A 13417-nucleotide genomic window follows, 5' to 3' on the forward strand; every position below is an offset into this window, starting at 1 on the left:
ATTATCAATTATTGTCATAATATGTTATTGTCGTAAATGTATATTAATTTGTATGAACGGTTTAGACAGTTTTAACGGAATAGGATTGTGATTTAAATAGTTTAAACTATAGATCAGTGGTTTTCAACCTTTTTGGGTCCACGGCTCCTTTTAATTTTGGAATCAAATAAACGGCTCCCATACGAATAATGATAATAATAAAAAAAAATGTTTACAATTTTATTTTTAGTTTATACTACGGAAGCGGCTCCTTTGATAATAGCGTATAGATAGTATAATATAGAAAATTTATATTTTAAATATGTTATTGTGGTATAGAAATTGTAGTAAGTAGGCAATATAAATGAATAATTATTATATATTATATTAAAAAAAAAAAATGTTTTTAAATTATGTCTAATTCTAGCTTCAAACACTTATATATTTATATTAATGGACAAACGGGTAAAGGCCTATACAACAATTTAAAATTTAAATAACTTATATAAGTTTAAATATGATAATAATTCAATAATAATAAGTCAGAGCTTGCGCTAACGTGCAGTTGTGCGAAAAATGTACATAGTTCTAAATTGAAATGTTCAGTTCTAATTTAAATTTTGTGCTGCAATTTAAAATTTAAAAATAATATGTTTTTAATTTTTAATAATTAATTCTATATGTCTATGAGCTTATAACATAGATATAACTTGACATTATTTTGTTTTCCGAATTTATTAGAAATTATAATTGAAACATTGATAATTTATCAATGAATATCAAGAGATTAAATCTACGATCTTTAAGATAAATCGTGGTTATGAACATTGCGTTATTCCACCAAATATTGTGATTATGGTCAAATTAATAACCATCACCAAATAGAAAATAGTGTTATTGATGAATAGGTTGTCATAAAAAAGAAAAAACATTTTAAAATTAGATTAATATTAATTGTTGTTAATCAAAATATATAATTTAAGGAATTTTGTTATTTAAACTGACAATATTTATACATTATGATGTAAAATATATTATATAATATTAATGATAGTATGTCAGTATGTGTTATGTATTATACGTGAGTGAAGCGTGTATCAATTTTTTTACTTCTGAAAAACAAACAGGTTGTGTAGCTCTAATATTTCTTTAGCGCAAGCTCTGTAATAAGTTATAGCTAAGATAGAACAAATATAATACAAGTAGTAGCAACAATTTATAATATTAAAAGTTATGATAAATGGTACTTATTGAAAAAATTATGACCATAATAAGTATATTATTGATATTATTAAATTGATTTAGGTACAAATTATGAGAAACGTTATACTAAATATTCAACCATCTATTGTGCTTATTATAAAAAATGTTTAAACAAATTGTCCAAAAAAAAAAAAAATTATTCAAGCTATTGACTTACAGAACTATTAAAGTATTTTAAATTTTTACTGCTCAAAAATGTTTTAAACAATTAATAAAAGTAACATAAATCATTGTATAGCATGGCGCCATTCAAAATCTATAAAATAGCCAATAGATACTTTACTTTCACAGTTTCAGAGTAATAATTTTATAAATTATGAACTAATATAAGCTTATATTAATTAGTATAAAATAAATAAATTGTACTCCCATTACTATTAAAATAAATTATAAGTTAAATAAATGTAATAATGAAAAATAATGTAATAATTTTTAATTTTTTTTAAAGGTAATTTATATATTTTTATTGTACCCGATACGAACTTAATATGTTTCAACTAAAAAAAAAAATAAAAGCAAACATATTATAACTAAAAATTAATGACTATCAATTAATAGGTAGGTACTTATGTAGATAAAAAAAAATAGGTCGTATAAATTAAAACTTTTCAAGGAACTTAGAATTACATAATTTGCTAAATTTCTTTTGTATAATATTATAATAGATACTTACATTATTAGCTGAAAGAGCGTTAATAAGGGAGAAGTTTTTACCGAGGGTTGATAATAAATAATGATATTTAATAACATCATTATCGATCAAAACTTAAATTTTAAATAAATTGATTAAAATAAAAATAAAAATATAAATAAATAATTATATGTACACTTATTAAACGTCGTATTTTTATTTAATAATAAATGAATAAAGAGTTTAGTATAAATATTTCAATATTTCTCTATCGATGATAAACACGCGAATTTAGTATTTTTTTGGAAGTCTTTGTTTCGGATTTAAATCTTTACGATTATTTATAGGTATCAAATAAATCGATACAAACTGATGATATTTAGTATCTGGTAATATGCAGTGGTGTAGAGATATTAAATACCAACTTTACAATTTTCAGAACGGTAAACTAAGTGTCAACACTGTCAGAAAATTCAATTTTATATGGCACACATGACTATTGTAAGAATGAACTTTCTGCGTTTTGTTTATTTCAGTATTTTTTTTTTAAGCAAATGAAATATCACGATAAACTATTGTCGAAAAAGCGTCAAAATTTCATTTATTTGAAAATTTAGTTTCCTGCTTTTTGTTGTACCTATCCAGTATTTAGCGATTATTTACCTACAAAACGTTCAATAAATAACTGCAAAAATCTCAACTACAATGTCTTCTCCATATTTAACAAAATATATCTAATTATAAATACCCAAGGCAAAGATATAATCCCATGTAGGTATAAGTTATGCAATATAATATACTCCGTTACTCGCAAGTCGTAACTTGTCTTATCAACAGTTTAACTAATGTTGACTGTCATACGTTTTTTTATGTAAATTATGATAGCTAATGAACAGTTCATAAGGTTGCAGTGGAATCGTTGATTTTGATATTATATAGTTTTTATTATTGAAAAGCTGATCTGTTATGAGTTTATGACGATAAGGCTTTTCATAGAAAACGTTTTATAAATTACGACTAGCATTTCCGTTACGTCAGCATTGTTGGTCGTCGCCAGAAAATTTCGTTGTCCAGGGACAAAAATATAGTTATGATGTGATGCACTGACGTCATTGTCCTTGTATATTTATGTAGGTACATTTTTAAAAATTGAATTTAGTTGTGAAATATTTGATATTGGCTGACACTTGTATTAATAAATTGACGAGTGTACTTACTACTTTTTGTCGAATGTTGCCTCCGACCTCCATATAACCGTACCCTAAATGTGCGTGTGAGAAAATAACTATTCTTATAATGGCAAGACAAAATAAATTATAAATATTATAAGTCTATTAATTTGATAATATTTTTTTAGGAAAATCAAAAATATGAGCGATTAGAAGTTTGGCATCTACTACCGTATTCTTTTTGTATACTGTTACAAAATTCTACGTAATATTTTATAATTTTAGTTAGCTGAAACATTCTAAAATTTTTTTCAACTATATGTATAATTTATCTATGTATTTTGGTATTTACCATGTATGTACCAAAGTCCCAGTCGGGTTATATAAGATAATAGATATTGTGTTATTACACGTGAACCAAAAGAATAAACATTTACTTAACTATTGTATTCCAATTTTTTAAGATGAAGGACGAATATTGATTTAGTATGGAGAACAGCGTCTGAAATATGGATAATACTTAATAGTTCATTTCCATTTTTTTTAGTTAAACCGTAATGCGCTTGATTTAATTCTAAAGCATAAGAATCCCATCCACCAGGGATGGGTAACTGGCAGCCCGCGTATCATTTTTAACTAGTCCTTGCTACATTTTAAATTAATAATAATAATAATTATAATTATAATTATTTTATAAAAAATAAAAATATAAAATCTTAGGATTTTTCAGTATTTTATTTTATTGTTATTTAATTTATGTATTAACGGGCTTAGATCCCAATTGAACAATAATAAATACATTTGAACAATTTATAAACTATTATTTATAAAAAAATGTATATAAATGTCAATTGTAAAATGTATTGACCTTTATTTTTTGCTTTCTATGTTCACTAGCCCGCTAGATTTTAACTTTCAAAAAACTTAACCCTTTATTAGCATTGAGTTACCCATCCCTGTCATACATAATTCGTTTAGCCTTCCGCCCTACGTTTGAAATTAAGTTCGCACGAGTGAATGCGCATACCTAATGTCCCATGCAAGATTATAAGCTATTAATTTAGTATATTGTATTTCTTAAAACATCAATATGTGAGTTATTAATAATCAATTACCCATAAATCACAAACTAATGGATAAATACTACACCCACATAGTCTATTATTTTTAAACAATTTTTAAAAAATGTACCGACAAACCATGCAAGTCGTTGAAATTGATCAAAATATCAAAACTTACCCAAATATATAAATACAAGTAGTTAGGAATGTTATGAGTTTATGACTCTACAAGTATAACGGAAAATAAAACGGGTCGTGCATAATGTTTTTAAGTATCATGAATAATTTATGCATCAAACAATTCTAAATACCTAATTATAATAAAAAAAGTTTCAAGTAAATTGTATTTTAGGAATAATTATTAAATTGTTTATAAGGCACGAGTATAAAAATTAAAAAGAGAAAAGTCGATAACCATTTTGTTGTACAGTAAGTTATATTTAGAGTTTAATTTATTATTATCATAAAAATGTATTGACATATTGCTATAAGTTAACATAGTAATTTATTTTACTATTTGCTTAGTAATATTGGATAAACTATAAATAAACAATAAGCAAAGGTTTTAAATCCCCACCAATATTATTTTTAAATTACAATAAAATAAATAAAATCATTATTGATTGTTTAAATATCGAATTATCTATAAACAAATTCAAAAGTTTTATAAAAAAATCAAGTTTTTTAATTTATTAATTTTTTTGGTTCCATTACTTTATGACTCATAAATAGATATGTAAATTATGAGGAATCGCATTAAATTTTTAAGTCTTAATTATAAAATTTAACACATTATAAATTTTAACTACAAAATAATTTACAAATGTTACAAATTTACAATGTTCGTGATTTTAACTAATTTTGACAACATTTGACTATCAAATAGGTACTTATAAAACTAAATCGGTTACCGGCGTATTATATTTTTAAGTAATTATAATAAACATTTATAAAGAAGTTTAAATTCAAATTTCATAAAAATAAACAGAAAAAAATTTAAAAAAATTGAGATGACAATTTTATATCCGTAATAACTCCAAAAACGTTAAAATATTATGAAAATTGCACCATGCTTAAAATGCTAACAAACCTTTAGTGAAATTTTAACCTTTCAAAATTAGGCACTAATAGTAAAAGATCGGATTTTTTTTCTATTTATCATGTAATATAGACATAGACACACACAAAAATAACAAATATTAAATCAATACATTCTTTATATAGCTCAACATTTAAAATTGTATTTACCTATAAAAAAAACTATTTTAATATTATACCTTAAATTTAGTTTATAGCTCCGGTAAAAAATGTGAATGAATTTATGTTGTTCTATCTATCTATATTATACCTATTAGTTATATAATCGCATTATATTTTTATTTTTGGTTTAAATTGTTTTTGTGATATTACCTACTGATTATTGTAACTGCGCAATGGTCAGAACTTATTTATTGTAGAACTCAAATAAACTTTTAATTTGTATACAGTGTGAACAAATTTATTAGTAATTATTTCATTGAAACCTATTTGTATAAGTTTCAGCTAAAAACCAACTTAGATATTCCATCGTATATTTTTTATTCTAATAATTCATATTATATAAATGTACCTATATTAGGTAAAAATAACATAATATTTATTTAATTATTTTGTATTGTATTTTATTTTCGATTTTTTTCCGGATATTCTTCATCCAATAATACATTCAGATTATTTAATACGACGTTCGTCTGCATTTGTGTGTCAATAATTAATTTCTTCAGCATTGTAATCTACAATACAAGTATAAAAGGGAAAACGAGTATGTAATATGTATACATGTACATATACTGTAATTATTTATATTTATTTTATATACATATCACATTATAATAAACTAATAAAGTATCCATATTTCATAATATTATTCATGAAATGCATTTTTAATTTAATTTATAAAATTTCTTGTGAATGAATATATTGAAATAATATAATATCATAAATACGTAACATATTAACATATTTATTGCCTTATTCGTTTACAACTGAAAGTACCTATGTAATATGTGTTAAATATTTCAGTGTCTACAAAATTATAAATTATTAGATAGCACAATATTTATATATTGTACCTAACTATATATTTCTTAAATAGTTATTTTGTACATCAAAATAGTTTATGGAAAATAAAATATTTACATTAATAGATTTTAAATAATATATAGTTATATATATAGTTGTTATAGTACCTCTAACAGTTTTAGTTATTTTCTTTAGTTCAAACTTAAAACATAAATAACCGTAAGTATTGGTACTTGAAATATTTATAACATATTATTTAATATTAGAAGTTTCTAGACATGGTATAGTTTTTAAAATATTTTACTCTTTTCGAACTATTTATAAACATTTTTAATTATCTACTTATTTATTTATTTATAATGTTAATAAAAAATGTTAGATATATACTCGGTAAAAAGTTTAATGTTTTATTCAATATATGTATCTAAGTTTTCTGCGCACTCTTCATACATTGTCTTATTTAGTTTAAAAAAAATTCTAGGGTCAATTAAAATTAATTTTTTATGAACACTTTTTAAAGTTAAAATTAAATGAAATTTAATTGAATTTAAATAATTTTTTCGTGTTTCAATGTAGTAAAAAAAATATTAACAGTTAAAACTTTAAACATTTTGTCAGTATATATATTATTATTTAACATACATTGTACACTGTGAAATAGGTATATAAAATATTAGGATTAATTTTAAGGTATTTATACCACGAGCTTATTCACTTATTCTACAGTACGTAGATATTGATTTATATAGCTATCATAAATTAATTCAAATAATATTATATGATATGATGTTAAAATATTTAATAATATAGTAAATTCGTAGATTTTTGCGAAAATTAATTTAACACCTACTATATTACTATTAGTAAAATATAATACTTATGCATACTTATGCAATATTTATATATATGATAAAATATTCGATTAATAATATAGGTTCACAGACCGCTCCACTACGGTTGTTTTTGCATGTAATAATTTATCATGTTTCATGTGACCTACACAATGACGAGATAAACACACGACACCTATTGGTAACCTTATATACAGTAGAGTGACTTCCCCTTTTTTTTACTTCTTATTAACAAAGTATAAAAACTTGTTAATGCCAATTTAGTTCAACTGAATATTAGAAGAAATTTCTGTTTTCAAAATTTTAAAAAACTAGTCACAGATTGTAAATTATTGTTGTTTAAATTTATTTAATATGTATATATAATATCTAGTACACGTGTCCGAAATTTTATGGGTCTTAAGTCCTTGCCACTACGGCCTTAAGATTACCTTGACCGCCACCGATGTGAGAACTCACATACTAAGCTTTATTTTTCCAATATACCTGGTGTATACAAGGTCCATGACGTGTCCAGGGGGGGTATGCGAGACTGCGTAAATTCCGATGACTGATTACACAATAATTGAGATCTTAATCTCTAAAATACACTCACTGTCCACTTGTCGCACTAACCAGCTCAATATGTTTTAATACTACTGGTACGCTATCATAAAACACTATTTTCACGAATTATACAAAATGCACTAATAGTTAATACACATTATATGATTTGTTTGATATTTATTTGAAACAATTATTTCAAATCACCATTTATGGATTTTCACGTATATAATACGTATATATTTTCAATTTTTCACCAACTTCAAAAATTATATTTACAATTTATTAACACGATAAAATAATGTTTCAATATTTGACGTAAATATTCTAAATAAGTACAATTTATGAAACCTAAGACAATGCTATTAGTAAAGTAGGTTCAGGAAATCGCAATAATGAAAATTTGCTATTCAATTATTTGAATATAAATAAAAAAAATATTTTTGAAATATTCATACATTATATAATATATATAATGTATGAATATAGAATGTATTATGTATTATTTTACAAATTACCAATCTCAGAAACTTATTGACCAGATTTCTATACAAAACTCATATCAATAGATTGATTGAGGCTCAAAAGATTATGTGTTGATACATGATTTTCATTTTGGTTCACAAAAATCAAATAACTTTTAGTTTAGGTGCATACAAAATTGCCATTGGTTACAGAAATAAAATTTAAAAAAATTTGTATAAACTAGCCGATTGTTAGGTTTTTTTTTTTTTTAATTAAATAAAATAATTTTTAATTCTTTGATTGTTATTTAAATGTATAACAAAATATATAATATAATCATGTTGTGTCTTGTGGACTTTTTCTAGTGTTTTTTACTCTATCAAAGCTTACGAAATTTTCAGAAATTGTTCTTGGATAATATGCTAAAAAAATTTACAAGATAGTTTAATTCGCATTCAAAAATATACCGAATGCTATATAAAATCCACTACGGCTAGGTAGATTGCCCATCTCGAATGAATTAGTTTTCAAAACCATGTAAAAATTACTAATATATTTATATTTATCATACAAAAGTCAACGTTATCTACATTAGTAAAAATTAGAGGAAAATAATATAAGACTGTACCATAAAATTACATAATTTTTTTATTTTGTTCATTCAAAAAAACGTTTTTTACTTTCTTGATTTTTAATCAAGTAAGTATAGTAATTGAAATGAAAAAAGTCTGCATTTTTAAAACTTCAAGAATTTTTGTTAAATAGGAAAATGATAAAAATGTAACTCAATTGTAATGAGTAGGTGGATATTTAAGCTAGTCTTAACATAAAATATTAATGAGATAGATCCGATATCACACCCAAGCGGTATAACAATTTGAATCTACAAAAACGTTGGCGTGAACAGTCCCAAAATTTCTATTTTTTTAACTTTTCTCCAAAACCATTATAGCTAAAAAGTTGGTTGATAGCTCATTAAAATGGGATTATCAAGTAGATAAATAATGCGAGATTTAAAATTATTTAATTTTTCACAGTTAAAAAAATAGTTATTTTTTGTTAGATTTTCATTTAGCGTGGTAGATTACCGAAACTAGAGAATGGATTTTGTTACTTGGGGTCTTATTAGATTCACATTGGCTAGGAGAAATGCCGTAAAAATTTTCAGAACTTTAACTTCAATCGTTTACTCATTACAAAGCTATAAAGATGAAAAACATAAAAAACGCCCAATAACATGTGTTTTAATTTTTTTTGAAGCTCTGTAGTAAATTAACTATAAAAGAAAAGTTCTGAAAATCTTCACTGCACTTCTTCTAGCCAATGTGAATCTAACAAGACCCCAAACAACAAAATCTGCTCTCCAGCTTCAGGGATCTATTAAATTAAAATTAAAATAAAATACATTATACATACGTAGTTTATACGATTAATAAATTTCTAAAAATTGAAAATCAAGAAAGTTTACATGCCGATCTCTGACTTGGCAAGCGTTTTTTTCTAGTAATCAATTAAATAAACACACGTAAAGATAGCGCCATGATGATACCGAAGACAATCATATAATTATATTTTTAACGGTAATTTCATAATACTTATAAATAAGTATATATATTATGTATATATATTTTTTTTTTAAATCAACAAACAAATTTTATTATAGTTTATAATCACCATAATTATTAAAGTATACTTATACTTAATCAATATTACTAATACATTAAAGTAAGAAATAGTATTATTAATTTTTTAATAATTCTAAATATTTAAGAGCTATCTAATTATATGTTTCATAATTTAAATTTAATTATACAGGTCTGTAGCTTTTAAAAAAATCAATCATTTTCAAGTTGTTCTCCAGTTCGGGTCAGTTATTTTTTTCATAAACATTTTATGTTCAAATTTGGACGAAATTGCATGTTTAAACATTTTAAATTCTAAATAACAATATTCATTATATTTTGTTATACTTTAAAAAGATGAGTAATGTTACAAAGTCATAGAACTTTTACATGTTATGTTACATACTGCATCTATCTTTATATTTTAGATTCAGAACAATATTTACAAATTTAATATTTTTGACAAAAAATTAATTTAATAAGTACTGTTTTATGAATAATGAAATAAATTACTTTATAGAAGTAATATCAAAAAAGGTAGAAGTGCGGGTACCACTCTGCAGCTGTATGTTTGGTGTCGAGTGGATCACTATTAATGGTCTGTTAAATTTGAATTCAATTTTATATCATTGTATATGAAAAACGACTTTGAGCAGAAATGGTCTATCGGCCTACATCACCAAGTGTTAATATTTTTTTGAAATAACTATAAAACATAGACATAGAAAAATTTTCTTAAGTTACTTATTAGCTTTTCAATATATATATTCTATTTTAGACAGTCGTCAAGATATATAACAGCTTAAATTCTCATGAATACCTATATTTTTTCAAATTCTAAGAAAATAATTAAAATACCGTTATTCATCGTTTTAATAAGTGATTTCGTCCTAATTGGAACTTTATAATATCTATAAAAAAAAATTGTCTTTAAATCTTTTTTAGATTTTGCAATTTTGGTATGAATTACTTATGAAGAATTTTGTATTCAATTTTCAAAATTATTAATTACAAAAAAAAAACTTTTTATAATTTTTAACTACGAAATAGTTTGCAATTTTTTGTGGTTTTAACGAATTTCCTAAAAATTCTAACTTTAAATCCGTATAAAAAAATGTGCTTGTACTAAATATTTTTAACATTTTTTAACAGATAAATTTCATAGAATCTTGTACTAAATTTTTAAGAACTTTGATCAAAAAAATGATTTTTATCGTTTTTTATAGAAAAATACAAAAAAAATAATTGAAAACTTCTTATTCCTAAAAATAACTCAAAATGAGTTACATAGTTTTGGAAATTTTATTGTACAATGAATTAATGAAAAGATAATATTAACATTTAGTGAAAATTTTAAATATCTAATATAAATTATAATATATTTTTTTAAGTATAATAAAATAAATGTTTGAAGTGAAATAATTATTTTATGGATGAATATCGAATGTCGTAAATATTTAAAGTTAAAATGATGTCAAGTACACTCATTTGTTTTTGAGTTACATCAAAAAAACCAAATCGAATTTGTCAAAAATTGGTTTTGTGTAAAAATTCTGGTTTTTCCTTAATTTTTTGTTTATTTTCCCGACTATGAAAATAAGTATTAAGAAATTTTAAGTTTTACTTCTACATAGTAGAATCTAGGACTAGATCCACTTTCAAATCCAAAATCACCATCGTTTTTGAAAATCGAAGCAATTTAAAGACAACGTATTATGTATTCATCTATAAAAATCATACATCATTGTAAAATCAATATATTTATCGCTACTTTCAGAATCTAAAATATAGCATAAAATGAACTTATCAATATTAAGGACTAATAGACAATGTCCACTCAGAATCGTTCTTTAGATCCAATGATAAATCATTGAATTCATGATTCACATCCACCACGGTGACTCATTTGACTTCTAATGTACAGCTAGACGTACCTGTCCACTTTTTTTTATATAAAATATTATTCATGGCTAAAAATTCTTGAAATTGTAATATAAAATCCCACATATATTTTTCTTATAATATAGTTGTATGAATTATATTTATATACAAATATTAGAAATACATACGCACAATTTTTTATTTTGGCATATTTGAAAATTATATCTTGACAAAATCCTTGAAATTCACGAATATTTTAAAAGAATTTTGTAGTAAAAAATTTATAAAATGCTCAATTTTCATAGTTAAGCTTTTAAAATTGATTACAAGGTTCCTCATAAGTAGTTCATAGTGTAATCAAAATTCTAAAAAATATATAGACAGCTTTTTTTTATAAACATTTTAAGTTTAAGTTAAAATTTGGACGAACGAAATTAGATATTTCAACGGAGAAGAACAATTGTAGTTATTGTATCGTTTAATATCAAACATATTTTTCGTAAGGGTTTCACACTTTAACTGATATTATATTTTATATATATACATTGATAAATGACATTTCTAAAAACATTTAGAATAATTGTAGGCTATATTTATACCATGCATATTCATAATTCATACTGTTTTATGGTAAGTCGATGTACATATTTACCAAAAGTTAATTACAATAATAATGAAATGAAATATATATAATAAATATTATACAATATTACAATAATTAAATATTAATTTTATAATATTATACCTAGTAATATGGACTAATCAACAAACTGGCTCAGAAATGTAATTCATATTATGCAATAATTTTTATTAAATACAAGCTTGACTCATACATTAGATGCAGTGATTTATTCAATTACCATAATACGATTACACATTTTTACTTTTTGGTTAGATAGTATAATAATAATTTAATTATATATTTTATTCCATTTTTTATTTGTGTACTTATTGAAATATTAAATTATTTATTTTTCTATTGGTCTTAAAATTATTATAAATTTCTGCTTCGACAACTAAGTCTATTAGCGTTATAGAAAACAAATATAAATAAATAATTTGTTAATTAAATACATATAGTTGTTGGTGTTATCTTATAACAATTGCAGCATTTGTGTTGCTTTGAAAAATGTTATGGTGTTTATTTGATTATCTGGATTTGGACCTACCTAGACTTATTGTTCAGAGATTGTTTATTATACTATGTATATTAAACTGTAATATAACTACATTATAGAAGGAATATAATAATCAAAAAATGTTATTTAAAATTTCCTCAAATTACATAAACAAATAACTACACTAAACATTCATAAAAATATAAAATTGAAGGTCTTCAATATTTCAACTTTAATCCTTCATAAACAATCATCGTAACAAACGAGAATCTTCTATCAATTTTTTTTAACCTTATTTGTAACAATGTAAGTTTAAATATGAACTCATGACAACTATACCAAGTATAATAAATAGCAATGACTATTTGGTGAAAATGTCAAGTCTCTATACGATTATTTATTATTTAATTCAACAAATACTTATATATATATTTAGATTTTTTGGTTTCAGTGTGAAATACTTATGAGGAACTTTGGATTAAACTTTCAAGCCTTAGCTAAAATACTGCACATTTTATAAACTTTCAACTACAAAATCAATTTTCAAATTTTCATAATTTCAACAAATGTTATTAATTTATGAATTTAAATGCTAACATTGAATTGTACGTATTTAAAAGATTTTTATATAGTTATAAGAACAACTTATGTGTTATTTTGTATTAAACTTTCATGCTTTTTAACTGATCAAAAAATGTCTTATTAACGAATTACATAGAAAAAATGCAAAACATTTTCATAGTTAAAAATTACTAAAAATAATTGAAAGATTT

The sequence above is a fragment of the Rhopalosiphum maidis genome, chromosome 3 (genome assembly GCF_003676215.2).
Source record: "Rhopalosiphum maidis isolate BTI-1 chromosome 3, ASM367621v3, whole genome shotgun sequence".
Classification (NCBI taxonomy): Eukaryota; Metazoa; Arthropoda; class Insecta; order Hemiptera; family Aphididae; genus Rhopalosiphum; species Rhopalosiphum maidis.